This window comes from Phyllostomus hastatus, unplaced genomic scaffold, assembly GCF_019186645.2.
Source record: "Phyllostomus hastatus isolate PE091 unplaced genomic scaffold, TTU_PhHast_1.1 phas_contig_524, whole genome shotgun sequence".
In the NCBI taxonomy this organism is placed as follows: domain Eukaryota; kingdom Metazoa; phylum Chordata; class Mammalia; order Chiroptera; family Phyllostomidae; genus Phyllostomus; species Phyllostomus hastatus.
Window position 1 is genome coordinate 15,830,369 of NW_025333900.1, and position 24,656 is coordinate 15,855,024.

Consider the following 24,656-nt stretch of genomic DNA (forward strand, 5'->3'; position numbering starts at 1 on the left):
GGAAGAATGGAAAGAAAAGGTGCAGAGAATAAGAAGCATAAATGGTAGGTAGAAAATAGACAGGGGGAGGTTAAGAATAGTAAAGGAAATGGAGAAGCCAAAGACCTTATGTGTACAACCCATGGACATGAACTAAGTTCAGGGGGAATGCAGGAGTGTGGTGGAGGGGGATGCAGGGTGGAGAGGGATAATGGGGAGAAAAAATTAGGACAACTATAATAGCAGAACCAATAAAATATACTAAAAAAAAGGGGAGTGTCAGGAAAAATTTAAAAACACACACACACACACACACACACACACACACACACACACAGAAATAGAAATGGAAAACCCCAGGCAACAGTCCCTCATTGCCTTTGCACATAAAATGAATTTTCTAACATACAATTAATGCCCAGTGGATCAGAAGACTATAATTATTTGTTTTGTTTTTTTAAATTTTCATTGAATTTATTGTGGTAACATTAGTTAATAAAATTATATAGGTTTCAGGTGTACAGTTCTAGAATATATCATCTGTATATTGCATTGTGTTTACTACTCCAAGAAGACGGTAATTCTGAGTCATCAAACATATACAAGTCAAAATTGGTATGTTTGTGCAGATACACAAATAAAATACATATGAAATTAAAGGGAAAAAAATAAAAGCAAGTGTCAGACTGGATTTGGTCCTTGCTCAGGTAGTTCGTCAACCCCTGTTAGATCTGGCTGTCCAAACTGGCAACCTAGTTAACCGTTAAAGAAGGGAGCAAATGAGCTGCCCCTTCATTCTGTATTAACAGTTTCTTTCTAGAGGGATCTTCTAAACTGTTGCAATTTTAGTGATGTTACCTTGAGGGTAGTTTAATTAGAATGGTGTTTTGTCATATTGTTTTTGAAGTATACCAATTTTAAATTAGCCCAAATATGTAGCTGTTTTAATGTTCTTTAATGTAAAATAATTGCATGCCTTATGTTTGATGGTGATTTTTTTATGGTGGAGATTTATTTACTCATTAACTAATCCTCACTTCTGATCTCCTTGGCTAGAGTAAGTGTACAGTTCAAAGTAGGCATGCTAATGTAACCTTCCAAACTGATGTTTCTTTTTCTTTTGCTCACAGTAGCTTGGATCATCTGAAAAAGGTCTTGAGTAAATGTATTACTTGTCACTAGCTAAAAACTGTCATCATTAACTTGATTAATCAAATGCTGCTCTTAAAGATGGATTGAAACACAAAATAGCCTGGTTCCACATAATAAAGAGATTAAGTTGACATAAGACAACCAATTTAGTATTACTAAATGATCATTCTTTATTTAGAAGGCCATCAATTAGTATTATTTTCTTTGATGTACTATTTTGTCTTTCTAACAAGAACTGATGATTTCCTCAAAAGTTAATCTGCTTTCTTTAAGTATAAAAGGATATTTATCTCAGGACTCTCAAATTCCAAAATGTGAAACTCTGTCTTATGATTAAAGAAGAAATTAATGATGGATTAAAAGCTTACAGCACAATTCTTTATTTTAGCATATTGCTAATTTTCTTTTGGTAACATGATTAGGGATATGGTAGTAGGAGTCACAGCAAGAGAGACCCCAAAGGTCTCTGTTCTTTCTTCTTTTGAATGGAGATGTAAAAAATATATTTTATACATATTACATATATTATATATTACATAGATATATAAAGTATATGTATTGGGTTGGCCAAAGAGTCCATTTAGTTTTTTTCATAAAAGTAAGACACATTTTTCATTTTCACCAATAACTTTATTGATTTGGATGTTTTGTATGTCGGCAATCTTCCGCATTGTATAATGTTGATTTTTCTCAGTTAATGTCTCAATTTGATCAGAACTGACTTCAACTGCTCTACCCAACTGTGGAGCATTGTCTAGTGAGAAATCTCCAGCACAAAACTTCTCAAACCACTTTTGACATGTTCGATCAGTGACAGCACCTTCTCCATACACTGCACAAGTCTTTTTTTGTGTTTCAGCTGCATTTTTATCTTTCTTGAAATAATAAAGCATAATATGCTGAAAGTATTGCTTATTTTCTTCCATCTTCAATATTAAAATGGCTACACAGAAATTCACCTATTCTGATGTTTTTTTTAATGCATGCTGATGACAGCTGTCACAATACAATCTAGCAAAATTGTTTCAAATAAAGTTAAAGACACCTAAGCACTACTAGAGCCATCTTATGGAAAAAAAACGAATGGACTTTACACACACACACACACACACACACACACACACACTGAGATGTGAATTGTGCATTAACTTGCAAAGAAGTTAACTAGCTTTTACCACTTTTTTTTGTATATGTGGTGGTTGTGAGAGGTTTTTTATAAAGTAAAAAGAAAGACTATTAAGTCACAATATTGATTTTCTTTATATGGCTGAATTTAAAACAACTGACAGAGGCATATTCATGAGGTTTATGTGGCATATGAATTTTTTAATCATCCCCTATTGAGTAGCATTTTTTATTATGATGGGAAGAAACAGCAGCAAACATCTCATGAACTAACTTAGGGCTAATGGAGCTTTCTGGACGTTGTGATTACTGTGAGTGAGAAATTGTATTTGATGTTTAAAGAGTTCTGAACTGGATTTCAAATGCTAGACTTGAGCAATTTTTATTATTATTATTATTTTTTTTAACTTTTTTTTTAAAGATTTTATTTATTTATTTTTAGGGAGGGAAGGGGGGAGAGAGAGAGAGAGAGAGAGAGAGAGAGAGAGAGAGAGAGAGACAGAGACAGAGACAGAGACATCAATGTGTGGTTGCTGGGGGTTATGGCCTGCAACCCAGGAATGTACCCTGGCTGGGAATCGAACCTGGGACACTGACTTGAGCAATTTTTAAAAGGAGAGAGATGCTGTTTCATTAATAGTTCATGGAAATTTACCACTTGAAAGGCTGATCTGATGTGCTTTAGAACCTATTATGGACTATTAGATGGCATGCCACGTATGAATTTGACAGATTGTTGAAATTTGGTGTATGTATGTGTGTGTGTTTATGTGAGAGAGAGAGAGAGAGAGAGAGAGAGAGAGAGAGAGAGAGAGAGAGAGAGAGAGAGAAAGGGGTCCTAGCAGAATGCTATGTGTGTGAAGTGTGTATATGTTCCTGGCATATGTGTGAATGGTTGGTGTTTCTGCTTCCTTGTGATGGCAAAACTGTTCCAGGATTCCAGACTTTCAACATAACAAGAAAACCGTGCATAATAGCCCAAGGCAAACTTTCCTGGCTCTGTAATTCGTCTTGCAAGCTTTCACTCTATCAATGAAGCAGGATAACAATATAATAAAAAGCAGTTATTAAACATTCTTTGGGTCCTCAGTATTTGGGTATCCACATTAAAGTTTACTTAATGATCTTAACGTGTCTTTTCTCTCCACAAGGCAGGATTCCTGAGAGGCTGTTTGGAATTGGATCCACTATAGAAGTGGTCAAAACTTGCCTTGTTCCTAGTTTGAAGAGGAGTCCATAAAGAGTAAACATTTTTAAATTGTTTAATGGATTTTAGAAACTTGTTTACCAAGAGGATAATGCTAGACTGAGAGCCAGGACTATTGTATTCTAGTCTTATCGCCACTGATAGGCAGTGTGTCACCTTGGGTGAGTTTCCCAGTTCGTCTAGAGGTTGGAAAACCTTTATTTATTAATAACCATATTTATTGCTTAGATAGACAGTGGGCAACATAAGAGGATAACATGAGAAAAATATATTAATATTTTAATAGTGTTCAGAGGCATAAGCATGAACAGTTATAGAAAATATGTACTTGAGGGAAAATAAATTTATCATTGAGAATGAATTCTTACAAAGCTGAGAAAATCTGTTAAGGATTGATGGTTATCTATCTATCCATTTATTTCTCATTTCTTAAAAGCAAAAAACATTCCTTCCTGCCTTTTCTGCTGCCCTTTCTCCTGATTACAAAGATTTTTCTTTTGTAGAAAATTTGGAAAATACAGAAAATCACAAGGAAGAAATAAAAACAATTTTCCTACCCAGAAATAAAGACTTTAAGATTTTATATTATCTTATAGTTTTCTTTTTACTGAATGCAGTATTTCCAGTGTACTGTTTTTATTTCATGATATACTGTGAACATTTTCTCACATTGAATATTCTTCTAAAATACTTTTAAAATAAATGCATAATATTCTATAATATGCGACTGTTAAAAATGTTTTCTTTCCTGTTACAAAATGTTCTTTGCCCCCAAAATTTGGAAAATGTAGAAAATAGAAAGAAAACAATTAATGATAATTCTATTACCCCAATAAATGAGTCTTTTCTTCCAATCTGTTTCTCTATGCATGTTCACCGTATGTATAATTTGCTTTTTGTCTTTTTGTTTAAAGTATGGTATACATATTTTCCTGTACTATTCAAATTTATTATGCTACATACTAGCACTAAAATTTGTAGCTGTTTTATATTATGCAGTTAATATTTGTAATTAAAATTTCCTTATGATTATGTATATAACATACACAATTATGTTTTACAGTTTAGGCACTTAACATTTATTGAAAGTTTATTATATGCTCAACACTTGGCATACACATATGAACCCAACAGATGGTACAAATCATGATTGATAGTATATAGTATATATTCCTTCCTAATATTTTTGTTTCTATTATCAATATATCTTTACATGTGAACTAAAGCTTTGATTCTGTCATTGTGAGTAGCTGCACTATAATCCAATTTTATCATCATTTGGATATTTTCCTGAGAATACTGTGATAAATATGTTTAGAGGTGATTTTTTTTCAAATTATTGGTTACCCATGTTAATTACCTAGAGTATAATTTTTATTAAAAGGCATATGTGTAAAGCTGTTGATATCTCCTCCCAAAATGCTACTCAGAAAGATTGTACCAATTTTCATTCCTAATAGTAATGTATAAGGGCCAGATTTGCAGGCAAAAAAAATGGCATATTAACTGGTGCTTTAATTTTCATATCTTTAATTACTGGTAAGTTGATTTTTTTCCTAAATGTTTATTGACCACTTGCATTTCTTCATTGGTAAAGTATCTTTCAAGTCATTTCATCATTTGGGGGGGATATTTATAATTTTTTGTGTTGATTTATATGAATTTTTAGAACATTAAAGTCATTAATCAGTTTTCTGATCTATATATTTCCTGTCTGTAGTTTGATATAATTTCACTTATTGTATTATTGAAATTCAGAACTAGTATACTTAATGTAGTCAAATCTATCAATCTTTTCATTTATTGCTGCCTTTGGTTTTATGTCAGGAAATATCCCCTCCTCCCATCACTCCTGGGTTATATATATTTAAAAGTTATACACTTTCACCCTGGCTGGTGTGGCTCAGGGGATTGGGTGCCAGCCTGAGAGCCGAAGGATCTCCAGTTCAATTCCCACTCAGGACACATGACTGGGTTTCAGGCCAAGTCCCTAGTAGGGGGCGTGTGAGAGGCAACTGCACACTGATGTTTCTCTCTCTCTCTTTCTAAATCCCTTCCCTTCTCCCTAAAAATAAATAAATAAAATCTTTAAAAAATAAAATTTACACATTTAATTTTAAAATTTAAACTCCTAATCTAAGTGAAAATTATTTATTTTGGTAAGTAAAAATGTGTACACACACACACACACACACACACACACACACACACACACACACAAAGGAAACATCTATACATCTGTGTGAGAGAAACATCGATCTGTTGCCTCCCATATGCACCCCGACTGGGTATCAAACCCACAACCTTGGTATGTAATATGTCCTGACCAAGGAAGGATAGCACCCATTAGGTACACAGTGCACAGGACTACCAACACTCCAATCAACTGAGCCACCTGGCCATGGCAGTGAAATTTTTATTCCTCCTAAACAGCTAACCATGGATTTCACTACCACTTATTAAATATTTATTAAATAATTAATGCTTTCCATGCTGCTTTGCAGTGACATATTTATATATGTTGAATGTATTGCTAGGATTTCAGTACTGCTCTTTTATTTAATGTATGGTTGTTGCTTATTTTAACATGTAGCAGTAAAATTCTTGTTTGTCACTCTCATTCCTTTTTACTTTTTAGTGTTTTCTTGGTTTTACCTTTTTATTCTTTCAGATGCATTTTTATTCTTTATTCAAATATACTCTTTTTAAAATTTGTCTTTTATTTTTTATTTTTCCTTTTAAAATATATATTTTATTGATTATGTTATTACAGTTGTCCCACTTTTGCCCCCTTTATTCCCCTCTGCCCTGCACCCTACTTCCCACCTGCATTCCTCTCACTTAGTTTATGTCCATGTGTTGTATGGATAAGGTCTTTGGCTTCTCCATTTCCCATAGTATGCTTAACTTCCCCCTATGTATTTTCTACCTACCATTTATGCTTCTTATTCCATGTACCTTTACCCCCATTCTCCGCCTCTCCCTCCCTGCTGGATAACCCTCCATGTGATCTCCATTTCTGTGATTTTGTTCCTGTTGTAGTTGTTTGTTTAGTTTGTTTTTGTATTTTTTTAGGTTCAGTTATTGATAGTTGTGAGTTTGTTGTTGTTGTACTGTTCATAGTTTTGTTCATCTTCTTTTTCTTAGAAAAGTCCCTTCAACATTTTGTGTAATAAGGGCTTGGTGATAATGAATTCCTTTAATGTGGTCTTATCTAGGAAGCATTTGGTCTGCCCTTCCAGTCTAAATGATAGCTTTGCTGGACAGAGTAATTTTGGATGGAGGTCCTTGCCTTTCATGACTTTGAATATTTACTTCCAGCCCCTTCTTGCCTGCAAGGTTTCTTTGGAGAAATCAGCTGATAGACTAATGGGAACTCCTTTGTAGATAACTGTCTCCATTTCTCTGGCTGCTTTTAAGATTCTCTTAATCTTGGATAAATATTCCCTTATTTTTAATCTTGGGTAATGTAATTATGATGTGCCTTGGTATGTGCCTCCTTAAGTCTAACCTTTTTGGGACTCTCTGAACTTCCTGGAAGTCTATTTTTTTCTCCAGTTTGGGGAAGTTCTCCTTCATTATTTATTCAAATAAGTTTTCAATTTCTTGCTCTTCCTGTTCTCCTCTGGCAGCCCTATGATTTGGATGTTGAAAATTTAAGGTTGTGCTGGAGGTTCCTAAGCCTCTCCTCACTTTTCTGAATTCTTGTTTCTTCATTCTGTTGCAGTTGACTGTTTATTTCTTCTTTCTGGTCCAAATCGCTGATTTGGGTCCTGGTTTCCTTTCCTTCACTGTTGGGAAACACCCTTCCTGGTTTCAGAAGCTATAACCCCCCATGGCTAAGGCTGAGTAAAAGACCTTGGGACCATAAGCCACTGAAGAGACAAAGCCTATTTTCCCAGTAGGGGCTCTGCCTCTGCCTACTTTACTTCACCCTGCTTGGCCCCAGGAAAATGACTGGTTAGCCAATGACAGGTAAGATTCCTCAAGGGAGGGATGACCTAAGACAGGCACAGTCTTGAAGAGGCCAACAGGGAAGGACTTGGGGGACTATTGAAAAAGAGGGTGACAGGGACTCTCACCTCTTAGCTTTGACATAGCCTGGGTCCTCATTCTGTCTGCCAGAAGTCTCCTAATCTCTTGGCTGCCTTACTCCCCCTGCCTGACTTAAGCCTGAAACAATGCCAGAGGGTGGTGCAGCCCTGGGCAGGAACAGGCGGTTGGTTCCCTGGGGAGATCAGGTCTAAGAAAGAATGCATAAAATCCTGTGAAACCTGCTTTGCTAAGAATGCCATCAATTTTCTGATAAGGGTCCAAGCATGAAATGAGTTTGTTTCCCAAAGTTTTGTGGCCCTTTAGCTAACTGACCCTGACTCAGAATAAGCCCTCAGAGTTTTTTGAATGTTATCTATTGTTTGATCATTACTGCCTGACACTGATTAAAGAGCTTTACCTGTACTCCTATGCAAATTGAACTCAATAGAGCCTATTGAGGAACAAGGTCGAAGCCCTTCTCCTTTGAGATATTGGCCACCTTTCCTCCCCAAGCAGATCCTGTCTTGGTAGAATTATTCTCATTCTCAATGGCTGGAGGGGCTCTGCTGGACAAAGCTCTGCCACACTTCACTGTTGGTCTCTGTACATTTTCCTTTACTTCACTTTTCACAGCCTTCACTTCTTCTATTTTGCAACCGTACTTAACCATTTCTGTGAGCATCCTGATTACCAATGTTTTGAACTCTGCATCTGATAGGTTGGCTATTTCTTCATCTCTTAGTTCTATTTTTGGAGCTTTAATGTATTCTTTCATTTAGGTCATATTTTTTTTTGTCTCAGCGCACCTGTTAGGTAACAAGGGGCAAAGCCTTAGGTATTCACCAGGGCAGGGCAACCCTCTTTGCACTCTTATGGCACTGTTTGTGGGGGAGGGATCAGAGAGGGAACAAGGCCACTTGCTTGGCTCTCTGCCGGCTTTCAGTCATTCCCCAACCCCTCCCAAACCCACAAGCAAACTGGGACCTTCTGGTGCTCATTCCTGGGTGGGTGGGTTTGTATATATTCTAGGACCTTATGGGTCTCTCCAACAAACTCTCATGTGAGGCTGGGAGTTTCTCCCACTGCTACAATCCCCACAGGTTTTTAACACCAAAGGTTTTGAGGCTTTATTTCCTTGTGCTGGAACCCTGAGCTTCGAGGTCTGTCTTGTTCCCCAGGTGTTCTCCCTGGTTATCTGCATGCAAATGTGGGACTGCCTTGTCCTCCAGCTGCCACCTTGTTGCACGTCCTCTCTGCCCTGGCTGTCCATCTGGATGAATGTTTCTTCTTTAACTCCTTGGTTGTTGGACTTCCATACAGCCCGATTTTCTGGCAGCTCTGGTTATTTTTTTGTTTTTAAATTTATTGTTGTCCTTCTTTTGGTTGTGCGAGGAGGCAAAGTGTATCTCCCTATGCCTCCATCTTGGACAGAAGGTCCTGAAATTTATCTTTTAAAGCTTGAAAGTGTTAAAAAGAATGTTTTAAAATAGCCAATTAGATAACCATTTCTCCCCTTCTCCTCTTCTTAATTTCCCACTTTGGATCATGTATTAGAGATTTTTGATTTTTATATTTTAAATTTCATGAAACTTTCTTTGAGGTTTATAATGTTATAATGTTTCATTCGTTTTTGAAAATAATGTATTCTATGTTGGTACAAAATTCTCTCATGTAAAACAAATCACAGCTTTTAAAATCTCGTATTGAAATATACTGTTTAAAACAATTATGTTTTGTTTCATTTGATCTGTCAGTTTCTGAGAGAAGTATGTTAAAGCCTCTCTCTAAGATTGAGAATGTGTCAAATTAACCTTTCATTTTAAACAGTTTTATTATATTTTTAGGTACATAATGGTTTACAACAGTTTCATATTCTTGATAATTAGTGATGATTTTCTTTGACCTATTTTGAATTTTGAATTTGATTCTATATTGTCAGATATGGTCATGCTGACTTTCATTTTAGCTTTTTTCTGGTTTATATTTATTGTTTCTGAATTATTTTATATTAAATAAATTACTGAAAATAGTTTTAACGGTGAAATACTATAAAAAGATTATACTAAAAAATTTTAGTACCTATTTTTCCCCTGCTGCCACTCCCCAAACATACCCACTTTCAATTATTTTAGCTATTTTTTTTATGGTATTTACCCCAAGATTTATAAATAATGTGCTTATATGGTTGTTGTCTTGTTATTATCCAAGAAAAAAAGAACTTATCTCTATTTTCTCAGAGTTGTAACTTTTGGTTAAATAAGTATTCAGTGTTCATAAGTAGCTAACAAATACAGCTAACTTATTGAGTATTTAGTATGCACCAGGTGTATCTTTAAGTGCTTACATTCACTAATTAATACCATCATCACAATAATCCTAGTGGATAAGTGCAATTACGATTCATGTATCCATTTTATAAATGGGAGAACTGAGGTTCTGAGTTACTTACCTTATTAGGACTATGTACTTGCACTGCTGAGCTAAAGAAAACTGTGATTATGTTTCCTTTCTTATTCTACATTTTTTTTGCAGTTTATTTTAAAATATGTTTTATTTGCTTCATCACTAATTCTTCCCTGGAAGCAAATATAGAACCCCTTTGAATATTATTGTCGTCGTGATCAAAGCATACTGTAGTAGGTATCCATTCTGGCCCCCTTCCTCCCACTCATCCCTTCTGGAGTCTTACATCCTCTTGCTTCAATTTGGAATGATTGCTTTTTAAGCCTGTACTCTTGTGTTAGATTTCTTATATCGTAAGTCACGTATTTTTTTCTTTCATGCTCCTGTGCTGAATTTTGTTCTCCAATAGTTTCCTGAGAAATAGTATAGAGAGATATATTTAAATATTTTCCATGGAGATTTTATATATAACCTTAAACCTATTTTGATTGGATATAGAATTCCAAATTGGAACTAATTTTCTAACAGTATTTTGAAAGCATTGATTCAATTCTTTCTAGTTTTTAATATCATTCTTGAGAAGCCTATTACCTTTTGATTTCCTAACCTTTATACTTAACCTTTTTTTCTGCGTGGAAGCTTTTATGACTGTTTTTGTTCAAATATGATGACAATTCCATGATGGTGTATCTTTGTGTCTATCTTTTCTCATTTAATATGCTGGGAACTTTTTTCTTATTTATTTATTTATTTATTATTCCAGACCTTTTTAATATAGAGTTTTACATCCTTATTTTCTTTTTTAAAGATTTTATATATTTATTTTTAGAGAGAAGGGAAAGGAGGAAGAAAGAGAGGGAGAGAAACATCAAAGTGTGGTTGCCTCTTGTGCACCCCCTGCTGGAGACCTAGCCTGCAAAGTAGGCAAGTGCCCTGACTGGGAATTGAACCAGTGACCCTTTGGTTTGCAGGCTAGCATTCAATTCACTGAGCCACACCAGCTGGGGCTATATCTTATATTCTAAGAAGTTTTTTACATTATTTCTTTGATACTTTTACTTTCTACCTTCTTCTCTGTTTTGTTTCCTTGAATGTTTCCTTAGATATTCACCTGTTATCCATCATTTTGTTGTCTTGTTTTACTTTCAGGAAGATTTCACCAACTTTATCTATAGGTTCTTTTACTGATTTAAAAAACGTTTCTGCTATCAAAATTTTAATTTTAAGTACTCTTTTGTGGTTTTTGAGTGCTCCTTATAACACATTATTCTTGTCTAGTTTCAGTGATGTAACATCTTTTATCTCTCAGAGTAAATGTTGTTTTTTAAAAGAAAACTCTTCTGCTTCTTATATTGTTCATATTTCATCTAATTTGCCCTCTCCCATCCCTGTTATTATGTTTTAGTCTCCTAACTCTCAAATATCTGTTGATTTTTGGTTGTGCATACCCATTAAGGAGTGAGGATAACCAAAAACTTCATTTTTGCATATTTATGTGACTGGGCTTTGTAGTCTGGTGGCTTCACCAAAGACTAAGATTGATTTGGTGATGTTGATTTTTCTTTTTTTTTTTTAGATTTTATTTATGTATTTTTTTAGAGAGAGAGGAAGGGAGGGAGAAAGAGAGGGAGAGAAACATCAAAGTGTGGTTGCCTCTCACATGGCCCCCACTGAGGACCTGGCCTGTAACCCAGGCATGTGCCCTAGACAGGGACTCAAACTGGTGACCCTTTGGTTCACAGCCCGTGCTCAGTCCACTGAGCTACACCAGCCAGGGCTGGTGACGTTGATTTCTCACTGAGGACACAAAAGTGTAAGAATCTGTAGGGTTTTCTCTCTCTCTCTTTTAAAAGGGATACTTCCATCTCCCTTTTGCAGTTGTAAATCTGGCTGCCAAGGTTCTGAGGTTATGGGTCTTCCCATGTTAGTATATAGACTTTTACTTAGTTCTTCTATTTTCAATTTCATGACTCTTTCACCCCTGTGAGTATATTGGACCCACTTGGAAAATCAGGGTAAGCTCCCCATCTCCAAACCCTTAACTGAATCACAACAGCAAACTCCCTTTTCCCACATGAGGTAACAAATTCACAGGTCCTGGGGATGAGGACCTGGCCATCTTTGGGAGGCCATTATTCTGTCTAACACTCTCAGCTGGGATGGTTGTGTTGCACTCCTTGTTGCTTTTTGTCATCTTGAAATTACCTGGAGGCTCTCCTATTTCTCTGGCCTGTACCCAACTCAGGAGTCTACCTTGTCAGAATTCCAATTGTAAAACCAGTTCTCCTGGTTCTATTCTGGGGAAAAATTTTGGAGTCAGAAGACCCAAGAAAATGTGGGTTTTTTAAAACTTTTTTTCCTCCTATTGATTAGTTTTTTTTGCCTACTGCTCATGCCCTCCTTGCCATGCTGCTCTCAGTGCTTCTAATCTTTATAGGTCCTCTGTTGGATCAGAGAGACTGGATATGAGGGTCAGTCTTTTATGCTTGGTTATATACTTTGTTTTATTATTTAGTCATAGTCCACACAACATCATTCTGTACTAGTTTCAGATGTACAGCATAGTGGCCAGAAAACCATGCACTTCACAGAGGGGTCCCCCTGACACACCAAGCACCTACCTGGTTCCACATACAGCCACCATGACACTATTGGTTATATACTTTAAAGGCAACCTCAAGCTGCCGAGTTATCTTTGACCCATGTTCTCCCAGCATTCTCCTACTGATAAGATGTAGAAGACAAAGATGCAAAAACAACTTTGTAATAATCACTTGGGGTCACTGAATAGAGGAAGAGGTAGCAATGCAACTCGACCTTTATGAGAACATTTTAGTGTTCCAGCTATGTTCTGTGTCAAGACATCTGCCTGGTGGGAGGGAGCCATAAGGTTTAATAATGTAGACGGTATTAAAATGGTACATTAAAATGACTCACTGAAATATGTGTTCTGGGGGCTGTAAATTCTCAATACCTGTTAAGTCTCTGCCAAGAATAGTTATCATGTTATAGAAACAAACCAATTTTCAAAGTTACTAAAGCTAGAAGCCTTCTGTGTCTCGTTGTTTGGGATTCAAGTGTTACATGTAATTTTGTCAGTACCCACATCAGAGGAGAATGTGTTTGCAGCTGTTCCTGTGGCAGAGAAAACAAGGTCAGACAGCAGAGAAGAACCCCATCTCTTCTTTGACAGCCTTTTCTCATTGGTTTTATAGTCTCCAGAAAAGTGTCCTTGTTTTGATCTGCAGGTGGCACCTCTCCTCTGCTTCTGGCACTGCAGTAGATTTACAATTTTTTTCTGTAATTTTTGAATTTTGGGGATGAAATTTTATTGTTTTATCATTTATTAGCTATTCCAAATAGAAATAGCCCACTTTTTAAAGAAAAGTAAGCATAGTTATAAGAGCTATTAAGAGTGGTAAACACACACAAGTCAATGTCACGCCTGCTCAGCTCCTCAGGCCTGTCAAGGAAATGTGCATGTTTGCTCGCGGTGTTTGGATCAGTGAAGAAATGCCACAAGCTTTAAACATGTAATTGTTACTGCCATACTCAAGAAGGAAGGCAAGAAAAAAATGATGACAATTGTGGCATGTTTGTTCTTTTAGCAGCAGTAACTTGGCCAAATTTTTTCTACATGATATATGTAGCAAATGCCTCTGGCATCCTGTGTCATATCTCCTCAGCCCACCTCTGTTTTTAGCTGCAGCTGCAGTAGACAGTTCTATGCAAGTTCAGACTCACCTTGTGCTGACAATGCCACGCTTCCTGTGTGCACAGTGTGTCGTTCTGCTCTCTTCCCCAGGGCTCTCTTGGATGCCACAGAAGCCTGCTCATTGCCTGTGCAAGTGCACCCAATACATGTGGGGATGTTAATGCTCCCAAGGTCAACCCCCAGCTGGTGCAGGTCAGAACCCAATGGATAACTGCTCCAGTCTCTTGCTCTGGGGGCAGACAATTCAGGGGTCATTGAGTTTGCTTCTCAGGTGGCCCTGACTGAGTCAAGCTCCCCTTACCCAAAGTAGGGAGCCTAGTAATGCAGACTTATTTGTGTTTTTACCTTTTTCTTCCTTCATTCTCCTGGGTCCTTTATCCCTGCTTCCTGGAATCACCTTTCAAACAATCACCCGTACCCACAACCTTGCCTCAGGCTCTGCTTTTGATGGAACCCAAACTAAGACAACATCTTTATGTGTCTACTCCAGAATTCTAATGAAGCTTTAAATAAGATTGAGGTGCTTCACAGCTGGCTATAACCATATGTAGAAAAAGGAAAGGGAATACCATTGGGGTTCTCAATATGTTTTACTGACGTTCAGAAACATCATAACAAATGAGAGCATCACTGCTGAGTAATTCTAGTTCATCAGTATCCCAGGGCTGCGACGACATGGATAAAAAGAGTAAGGGTGAGGGAAATAGTTGTTTATGCATGTCTCCTACAGGGCTTTATTTATGTATTACATTTAATTCACTGAATAACCATTAAAGATGGACATTAAAATCCCCCTTTTATAAAAGTCCGAAGGTAAAACAATTAAATAACTTGCCCAAGGCCACAGTAACCAGTATATGGCATATTTCAGTTGCAGTGATTCCTCTTCGAAATCTGTTCTTGATTATATCGCTTCACTGGTAGTAATTTAAAATGGATAATGTTGTGTTTGATCCATTTATTCCCCTTGTTCAGTATTTTTAAACTTTATTTCAAAATTATTATCCAAAGAGATGCGGAGAAAACGGCGGCAGGGGTTGAAGCAGCAGCGGCAGACATGGTGGCGACAAAGCCCAAAACGGACGGAGAAAGTGGTGTGCCCGGCACGCCGAGCAGTAACGGGGCTCCGGGGCCTAAAGGTGAAGGAGAACGACCTACTCAGAATGAGAAGAGGAAGGAGAAAAACATAAAGAGAGGAGGCAGTCACTTTGAGCCATATGCCAATCCAACCAAAAGTACAGAGCCTTCATTACAAACATACCTTTTGATGTGAAATGGCAGTCACTTAAAGACCTGGTTAAAGAAAAAGTTGGTGAGGTAACATATGTGGAGCTCTTAATGGACGCTGAAGGAAAGTCAAGGGGATGTGCCGTTACTGAATTCAAGATGGAAGAGAGCATGAAAAAGCTGCTGAAGTTCTAAACAAGCATAGTCTGAGTGGAAGACCACTGAAAGTCAAAGATCCTGATGGTGAACATGCCAGGAGAGCAATGCAAAAGGCGGTGGGATGGGTATGGGACCAGGTGGCCCAGGAATGATTAATATACCACCCAGTATCCCAAATAATCCTAACATCCCAAATGAGATTATCCATGCATTACAGGCTGGAAGACTTGGAAGCACAGTATTTGTAGCAAATCTGGATTATAAAGTTGACTGGAAGACACTGAAGGACATTTTTAGTATGGCTGGTGTGGTGGTCTGGACAGACATTCTTGAAGATAAAGATGGAAAAAGTCATGGAATAGGCACTGTTACTTTTGAACAGTCCATTGAAGCTGTGCAAGCTATATCTATGTTTAATGGCCAGCTGCTATTTGATGGACCAATGCACGTGAAAATGGATGAGAGGGCCTTACCAAAGGGAGATTTTTTCCCTCTTGAGCGTCCACAACAACTTCCCCATGGACTTGATGGTATTGGAATGGGGTTAGGACCAGGAGGGCAGCCTATCGATGCCAATCACTTAAATAAAGACATTGGCATGGGAAACATAGGACCTGCAGGAATGGGAATGGAAGGCATAAGATTTGGAATAAATAAAATGGTTTTAATTTGTTGGGAGGCATGGAAGGGCCCTTTGGTGGTGGTATGGAAAACATGGGTCAATTTGGATCTGGGGTGAACATGGGCAGAATAAATGAAATCCTAAGTCATGCACTGAAGACAGGAGAGATCATTGCAAAGCAGGGAGGAGGTGGAGGTGGAGGCAGTGTCCCTGGGATCCAGAGGATGGGTCCTGGCATTGACCACATTGGGGGTGCTGGCATGGAGCACATGGGCCCACTGGGCCTCGACCACATGGCCTCCAGCATTGAGAGCATGGGCCAGACCATGGAGCGCATCGGGTCTGGCGTGGAGCGCATGGGTGCCAGCTTGGGCTTTGGCCTCGAGTGCATGGCTGCACCCATCGACCGTGTAGGCCAGACCATTGAGCACATGGGCTCTGGTGTGGAGTGAATGGGCCCTGCCATTGAGCATATGGGCCTGAGCATGGAGGGCATGGTGCCCGCAGGCAAGGGGGCTGGCCTGGAGGGCATGGGCCCTGTGATGGATCGCATGGCCACCGGCCTGGAACGCATGGGCGCCAACAGCCTGGAGTGCATGGGTCCTGTCATGGGCCCTGCCTTGGGTGCTGGCATTGAGCACATGGGCCTGGCCATGAATGGCGGTGGCAGTGCCAGCTTTGACCGTGCCATCGAGATGGAACGTGGTAACTTTGGAGGAAGCTTCGCAGGTTCCTTTGGTGGAGATGGAGGCCATGCTCCAGGGGTGGCCAGGAAGGCCTGACAGATATTTGTGAGAAATCTCCCGTTTGATTTTACTTGGAAGATGCTCAAGGACAAATTCAATGAATGTGGCCATGTGCTATATGCTGACATCAAGATGGAGAATGAGAAGTCCAAGGGGTGTGGAGTAGTTACGTTTGAGTCGCCAGAGGGGGCTGAGAGAGAGCCTGCCATTTGATGAATGGGATATAGCTGAGTGGTGGAGAAATTGACGTTCAAATTGATAGAAATGCTTAAGTGGTTGCCTTTTTTAAACATTAATACCAGACCCCTGCATTTGTGTTTTTTTCTTGTTAACCATTTTAATTTGTTGGCTGGATGTATAAAGATGTGTAAAAAATTCAGCTGCTTTTTGGGGTAATTGGAATTACTTTTTTAATGACAGGGGTTCCATTTGACTGTTTGCATTGAGATTGCAATGTGTGCAATTTTTTTGTAGTTGTGGCATCTTGTTGACATCAAATATGACTTTGATAATAAATACCAGTTCCTGAAAAAAAATATTATTCAAAGTAATATGTATACATGGTACAAAATTTAGAGATCCATAAAGTTATAGTTGAAAATCTTATCCCCTTTCACCACTGTTCCAGACCTATTTAGGAAGTGTCTATAAATCAGTTTCTTGCATTCTTCCAAAGATATGCTCTATGTGTATGTATTATTTATTTTTAATTTTACATATACTGTGCACATTGCTCTTTGCTATTTTCACTTAAACTCTCTTGAAATAATTTCAATTGAATCACAGAAAGTTGATTCATTATTCTTAACTGTTGCAGAATATTCCATTGTATGAATATATCCTAATATTTATTATCTGTTAAATTTTATCATATAAAAACTCAGTACTTTTTGGTGCTAGTGGAACCATTTATTTAAAAATTCTCCCAAACAAATCAGTGACATAAATTATCTATAACTGATAACACATAAGGAACAACAATAAATGGTCCTTTTATTTGTTAATATACAGGAAATTTTGAACTAATTAGAAGTTAAACTCATTTCAGTTTGATATCTCTGTGTCTGTCTTTCTGTCTTTTCTGTCTGTCTACCTATCTCTTCTCTGTCTCTTTCTTTGTTTCCCTTTCTTTTCCCTGCCCTTGATAAATCATCTTTGAAAATTATGTTATGCACACTCTCCAAAGTCTAGGGATTGAGTTTGGAACTTGTGGTCAGTTTTCATTTAATTCCATTTTTGTTGGATTAAAGGTCTTTTGAGAAGCAGGCACCAATTTCAGAAACTGTTTTTTATTAGCATTTATAAGGCAGATATATTGGTTATAGGTTTTTTCCAAGTGACATAAGAAAGCTCAAAATGTGTACATTAGATGACTCCATTTAGATATTCTTACTTTTCTTAGACTCATAAATCCACCCTAAAATTAGTGTTCACAGCATATCTACCTCTATGACTGAAGGAAGATTTCCTGAGTCTCCTAATGAAACTAGTAAACTATGATTTGCTGAAGGTCTGCTCTTTCATAATATGTTTAACTCTATCCTGTGTATTGGAACTATGCTAGAATAACCTTACTCAATCTCAGTTTTTGAAAAGCTGTCCATTCATGTACATTTTTCTTTTTTAAAAAATAAACTTTTTATTTTGAGATAATTGTAGGGTCCCATGCAGTTGTAAGAAACAATACAAGAAAATCCCATGTTCCCTTTACCCAGTTTTCCCCAAAGGTAACATTTTGCAAAACCAAAACACAGTATCACAATCAGGATGTTGCCATTGATACGGTCGAGATGCCAAAGGTTTATCACTACAAGGACCCCTTTCACAGCCACATCTACTTCCCTCCTATTCCGGTTCTCTCCTTAACTCTTGACAACCACTAATCTGTCCCTCTTTCTTCCCAACTTTCTAGCTGTCATGATCACATACTTTACTTTTACCTATACTAACCCTTAACTCATTATTATGGCTTTTAATTTAGACAATTACCTTTTAGAGGTATTAAAATGAGAAAAATATCCTTTCCATTTAGCTTTATTTTAATAATCTCCAGAGATTTAATTTCATTGCATGGATTCAGGTTTCTCTCTGATGTAATTTCTCTCTGAAATTAAAAAGTAAACATTTTTTAGTAGTGCAGGTCTGCTGGTAATGAGTTCTCTCTGCTTTTGTTAGAAAGATCTTTTATTGTGTATAGGATTCTGAGAAAATAGTTTTTTTTCTTTTCTTTGAACCATTTACTTTATTATCTTCTGGATTATATACTTATGACACACAGGCTGCTATGATTTATATTTTTTCCCTCAGTTTGTCTGTTTTCCAGGGTTCCCTTGCCTTCCAGATTTTCTCTTTATCTTTGGTTTTCAGCAGTTTAAATGTGATGCACTCAGAAGTGGGTGTCAGTTTGTGTGTGTATGTATGAGGGGGAGTTTGTTTTTTTGTTTCTTATTTCCGTGTTCATTTCTGGGAGGGGTTTAGATTTTCTTTAATTTGTGCTTTGCTATCTTTTATTGTTTTAGGAAAATTGTAGGCTATTATCTTTTCAAATATTTTCCTAGCTTATTTCCTTTTTGTTTCTGGTATGCTAGATTATTTGATAAGATTATTTCTGTTTTACAGCTCTTGGATGCTCTGTTCTGCTTTATTCATTCTCCTCTTGATGTTTGGACAATTTCTATTGACTCATCTTCAAGTTCGCTGATTCTTTTCTTGGCTGCGTTGATTGTGCTGATGAGCCTGTGGAAGGCATATTTCATCCCTACTACTGGGTTTTTATACTTTAATTTTTGTCTTTCTTATATTTCCCAATTCTATGCTGGAGTTTGCCATATGCATGTTGTCTACATTTTCATTAAAGCTTTTCCATGTTATTCGTAGTCTGATAGTTCCAACATCTGGGTCTGGTTCTGTTGATTTCATAGTCTCTTGATAGTGTGTTTTTTCCCCATTTGCTTTTAATATACTTTGTAATTTTTTTTAATTTTGGACACCATGAGTAGTATAGCAGAGACTGAAGTAAATAGTACTCATTCCTGGAAAGTGTCACACCTCTCTTAATGCTAGGTTATTTTAGGTTAGTGTGTGTGTGTGGGGGGGTGGGTGTTGAGTCAATATAATCAAGAGCTGAGCTGGGTGTAGACCTGATTATTACTGTGGTAGTGCACCACAGGCTTCAGATTCTTCTAGGTAACTGTGTTTAGGTTGGAACCCGAGTTACTGACGGGCTTTTGTCCAAGTTCATGTTCATATAGGATTTTCCTGTGTCCTGTGCCTCATAAATGGTCTCTCTCCATGTTCATGTCCTCCTAGTGGTGATAAATTATTTTTGCTTATTACTTGGGGCTTGCTAGTCTGTTGGTGGGAGATGCAAAGTTTCTCTATTGTCCTGGTCTTAGCAGGCTCTGTATCCCTTAGTCTTGGAGATGCGGCTTCCTCTGTGATCTTGCCCCTTTTCTCCTCTGCAGTCAAACTGTTCTTTGTTCTGCATCAGATCTTGTGCAGAAGAGAGCTTCTTGCCTTTCTCCAGTGACAGGAGATCTCAGTCTGAGACCAGAACAGTTTCTTACCCTTCCCTTAGGCACAGTGCATCTGCACATGTGCCTTAAGGTTGCCAGAGTTTGCTGCTCTTACCCCAGCAGCTTCAAGGTTTTGTTCTATAGAGAAGCAGGGTTGGGATAGGGCTTTGTGCCTTTTTTTTTTGTACTGGCAGCTGTTCCAGTCCTCCCAGATTGCCCTGCTAAAGGAAGTTGTCTGTGGTCTTTTGCCAGATAGGTTTTGTACACACAATAGGAATCAGAGGAGAAGAGCCTGTGTGAACTCTTTCTGCAGTGATGAAGGATTCTACACACTCATACTAGTGTGCACTTGGTCTAATGACTTATTAAAATCTTTAGTTGAAGTCTTCTTATATTCTTTTATGGTGCCTTGAACCTCTCCTCTTGTGCTCTGCCATAGTGAGACAGCATTTGTGTTTTTGTCTCTTTAGAAAGGCCTGTCTTTCTTTCTATTCCAAGCTACTTAGTTGCCTTATGATTTTAGCTCCATTATAGGTTCAGGAAACATCATGATTTTGTGGTTTATCTGGATTTTTCTTCTTGTTTGGGTAGGAGGGATGCTATTTTCAGCATCTTAGGTGGAAGTGGAATTCCTTCGGCTACATCTTTAAGTGGTCATTCCACTGCTCCAAAAAGCCAGTGCTTCTGGATAGTGTGGCCTATGACAGGTCCAGTGGATCCCACGGTTATGTGCCCGTTGTCTTATACAATGGTGCAGTGAAGAAAATTCCTTGGTCTGAGGCAGTGTTTTTGTGGCATCTCATGTTGGTGATTCATGCACTTCTTAAGCCCTTGGGTAGTAGTGCTGGCTTAGGTAGTGGGAACAGCACACTTAATCTCACATCCAGAATACAGGTTGATCCCAGTGTTGATCCAATGTGAGATGAATCTCTACTCCTTCAAGGGTACAAGACTTCTAAGCTAGTCATCTTGCCACTGAGGGGACAATTAATTGATCTCAAGGACCAGTGCCACTGGAGGCTGAGCGCTGATAGTTGCTGCTAGGTTGGGCATTCAGCAGTGGCACCAACTAGATCAGCCTTGGTAAGTGGAGCCCGTGCTGTTGGACCCTGGCATGTCCTCCACCCCTGCTGCCATGGCTGCTTTATTAGTGAGCTGTGCGAACACTGGTGTGAGAACATTGGTGTGAGAAATAAGAGAGAGGCTAGATGACATTGACTGGCTAAGTCATGCTGTCTCTTTGGTTATTTAGTACCTCTTCTGTGGTAAGTGCTCTCTGGTGACAGGAATACAAAGATCTTTATACTTTCTGCCTACTCACATGTATCCATCCACCTCTTTTTTTGACTTCCTTGTTCCCAGTCCTCCACTCTATTTCCCCCTTTAAGGCCCCTAAAAAACCAGCTAGGCCATTCTCTACCACCCATGGGTCTACCTGCGTTCTTATCTTGGGCCACTACTCTTTTCACATGAAGTAGGTGACAAAATACACTGCCTGGAGCTCTGTCCACAGGGAGGATTTTACCTCACTGTTCTCTTTCAGGATGACTTCTGAGGGGGACTGTGGTGCGACAGTTCATTTTTGGCTTTCATTCACACACTGAGCGAACCTGTCTGTGAACCAAGTGTGGCATTTTCTTCCCTCCATCAGCTAGTGATCAGTGACCTCCTCCCCACCCTCACACTACACACCTCGAGAGCTGAGAGCTGAGCAAGAGATGTCAGTGTGACAGTGGTGGGCAACATGGCAGGTACGGCTCACCCACATGCAGCCTACTTGCACCCTGATCAAACCCAGTCTTAAACGTATGACTCCTGTCTTACTGTGGATTGTTGCGGTGCCTTCTCTACCTGATGACTTTGTGGATCTGACATAAATCAGCCCATGATGGGAAGCTTTGGCTGCATGGTCACTTGGTGTCCCTGCCAGGGCCTGATAACATGACAGGAACTACTTTTTAAATGGTTGATAGCTTTCTGCCACAGAGGGTATCTCTCTGCTCCACATTTCTTGGGGTCTATGCTCCCTTGTGGGAGAGGTGTCCTTTTAGTTGTCAGTTGTTTAGCAGTAACTCTAGCCCATACCCAGGAGATGTCAGTGGCCCCACTTCCCGCCTTCCCTAACCATGACAAGCAACATGTCTCCAGACATTACCAGTGTTTCCCCTGGTTGAGAACTTCTGGTATAGACAACCCAGATCCTTTTGGATCATATTACTACATGAGGAGGGAGAGGTAACATAGCCCTAGAGCAAGACTAAAAATGTATATTGTTGTCAGTCCCAGGTGAATGTGAATGTCTTCTGATCTTCCTTTATAGGAATGGAAAGAAATACATTCTCCAGATCAATGGCCTCATTCCAAGTGCCTGAGGCTATGTTTATCTGTGCTAGCAAATATACCACATCTGGCAAAACAGCTGCAGTTGTTGCTACCGCTTGATTAGATTTGCAGAACTTGACTCTTATCCACCATGTTTCATTTGTATTTTGTCAGGAAAAGATGGGCGAATTAACTGGAAATGCGCACTTCAAATCTTTGGTGTGATACTAATCATGCTTTTCTCTTCAGGATATGATACTATTTTTTACGTACTATCTTGGCTGTGAGTGGGAGAGTTTCTAAGGCTTTTGCATGCCTTCTTGCCTTATACTAGCAATTACCACAGAGGTCAAGGACCAACATGAGGGCTCTGCCAACTATAAAGTATTTGCTGTTCAATTGTATATTTGGGGACTAGGAAATGATCCCTGGCTGAGATGAAACTAAGGTGGCTGCCCTTAGCTTCCTGACAATCTATCCCTGATTTTTAAAAATGCATAATGTAAGCAATACCCTTGTTGCCTAAAAATTTTTTCTCCCTTTGAGCACTGTGTTCCAGCAACTGTCTTCATATCACTCTGGGGGTTGAGGCGTTGAGGTGTCCTGGTTGCCACTCCAGTGTTGCCATTCATCACAAGTATTGGGCCCCTTTTGCTTTTGGTGGCTAAGTGTTACACTTGGCCTCTTCCATTGCAGGATTCTGTAATCCCTCTTCTATCACAGTGTCTCTTGCCATCAACACTGGCCTACCCTGTGTGCCACAGAGCATTGCAGTGATGTCAGTGTCTCTTTCCCTAGCACATTCCATATTAATAACTCTGGTAAACGGCATGTACTCTGGGCCATTTCATGAACACTGTTGGCTGCTGGGTTTTCTGGATTTAAGCAGTATATCCATTCTAGCATACCTCTTTCTATGATCTTTTTAACTTCCTTTTTCCAATATTATAATAATTCTGTAATTTCTAGTTTACTTAGTGTAGACCACTGATTTTCTAAACTTTCAGGAGTTATCCTAGCAGTGTGTCTGTTTACAGAGGTCCTTGCCAGTGTCCCCCAGCCCCTCCCCAGTAACTGGGGAGTGGGTAAATCAGCCCTGAAAAGGAGACTTGGATGGAGCACCGCAGTGTCTACTCACTAACTTACTCCACATCACACTATACTTGCCATCATCTCTTGTATTAGTTTTGCAATGGCTTTTATAAAAAGCAATAAAATCCCACCAGGTAGCATGGTCTCCAAATAAGTGACTTAAGCTACATAGTAAACAGAGTTTAAAGACTGCTAGCTAGGAGTGTCAAAGAAACCCAAGATATATTTACTGAAAGAAGCTTTAAATGATATGACAGAGTTATGGGAAGTGGCAACAACAATCAACAGACTAACCAGTGATTAGGTAAGAGGATTGCCTCTAGCTAAAGAGAAAAGTCAGATTCTTTATTTAAATGATTGTAGCAAAACCACCTAGAAACTGTATTCACATGTGAAGAATGTGCTGAGGTCCCTTTATTATTATTTGTCCTTTCCAGCCTAATAGAGGGATTATAGTCACTATTGCTAAAACTATCCTTTATTATAATATAATGATAATAGCAACCATTTCCTAAGTGTTTACAGTGCTAAGTGCTTTATAAACCATTAGCTCCTTAAGCACCCATGTATTCATATGAAAGAGTGGCTATTAGGACAGGTGATCCCTGTAAAAGCCCACACCTTCATAGTTATATACTCATGCCAGTGAAGTCAGTGACCATCATTCAGAATCCTTGGTGGGAACTGCTGTCAGAAACTGTGGAACACTGTGAAATCCTTAAATGTGGCACATCATTATTCTCTACAAGAGGATTTTTTTTAGGGGGTGGCACTCAAGAGTCATTTAGGACCAAACTTAGTAAATAATTAGTGAAGTTATTCTAAGTAGGTAACACAATTTCACTTCTTTAAAAAAATGACTTATTGACTATTAAGAAGCCATAATCCCAGTTTTCTGGGATGTTCACGAACTAAGTCTAGAGCGTTACTCGAAGAGTGGTTACAGGATACACTCTGAGCAGGAACAGTGTCGTTGGAGTGAAGCTGACCCAAAGTGAGTACTTGAGTAGCAAAATTTATTTTGGATTAAAGTCTATTAATTAAATTTATTTTATTTGTACACAGGCAATGAAACAGAGATGAAGTATCATATCAATTTTAAATAGAAAGGCATGTTTTTTTAACTTAAAAAAATCTATTTTATCTATTTTCTACTCTTCAGTCATAATTGCTTTGTCCAGTGTATTATGTAATATAAGGTTTTGATAGACTTGTTTTCGGGTACTATATCTTTGGAATCTTGAATTATGCTATCAGAGCTTAGCAAGTAGAAACTATATTCTTAGTTTTCTGTATGCATTTGTTTATTCTAAATGCATGTTCTACTATCAAGAGAGTGCTAATAAATAGAAAAACA

At 38.4% G+C, this 24,656-nt stretch overlaps 1 pseudogene; it reads left to right on the plus strand.

Annotated features, from left to right (window-relative positions):
- The first annotated feature begins 14,750 nt into the window (after positions 1-14,750).
- LOC123824030 lies at positions 14,751-16,642 on the plus strand (annotated as a pseudogene).
- The last annotated feature ends 8,014 nt before the right edge of the window (positions 16,643-24,656 follow it).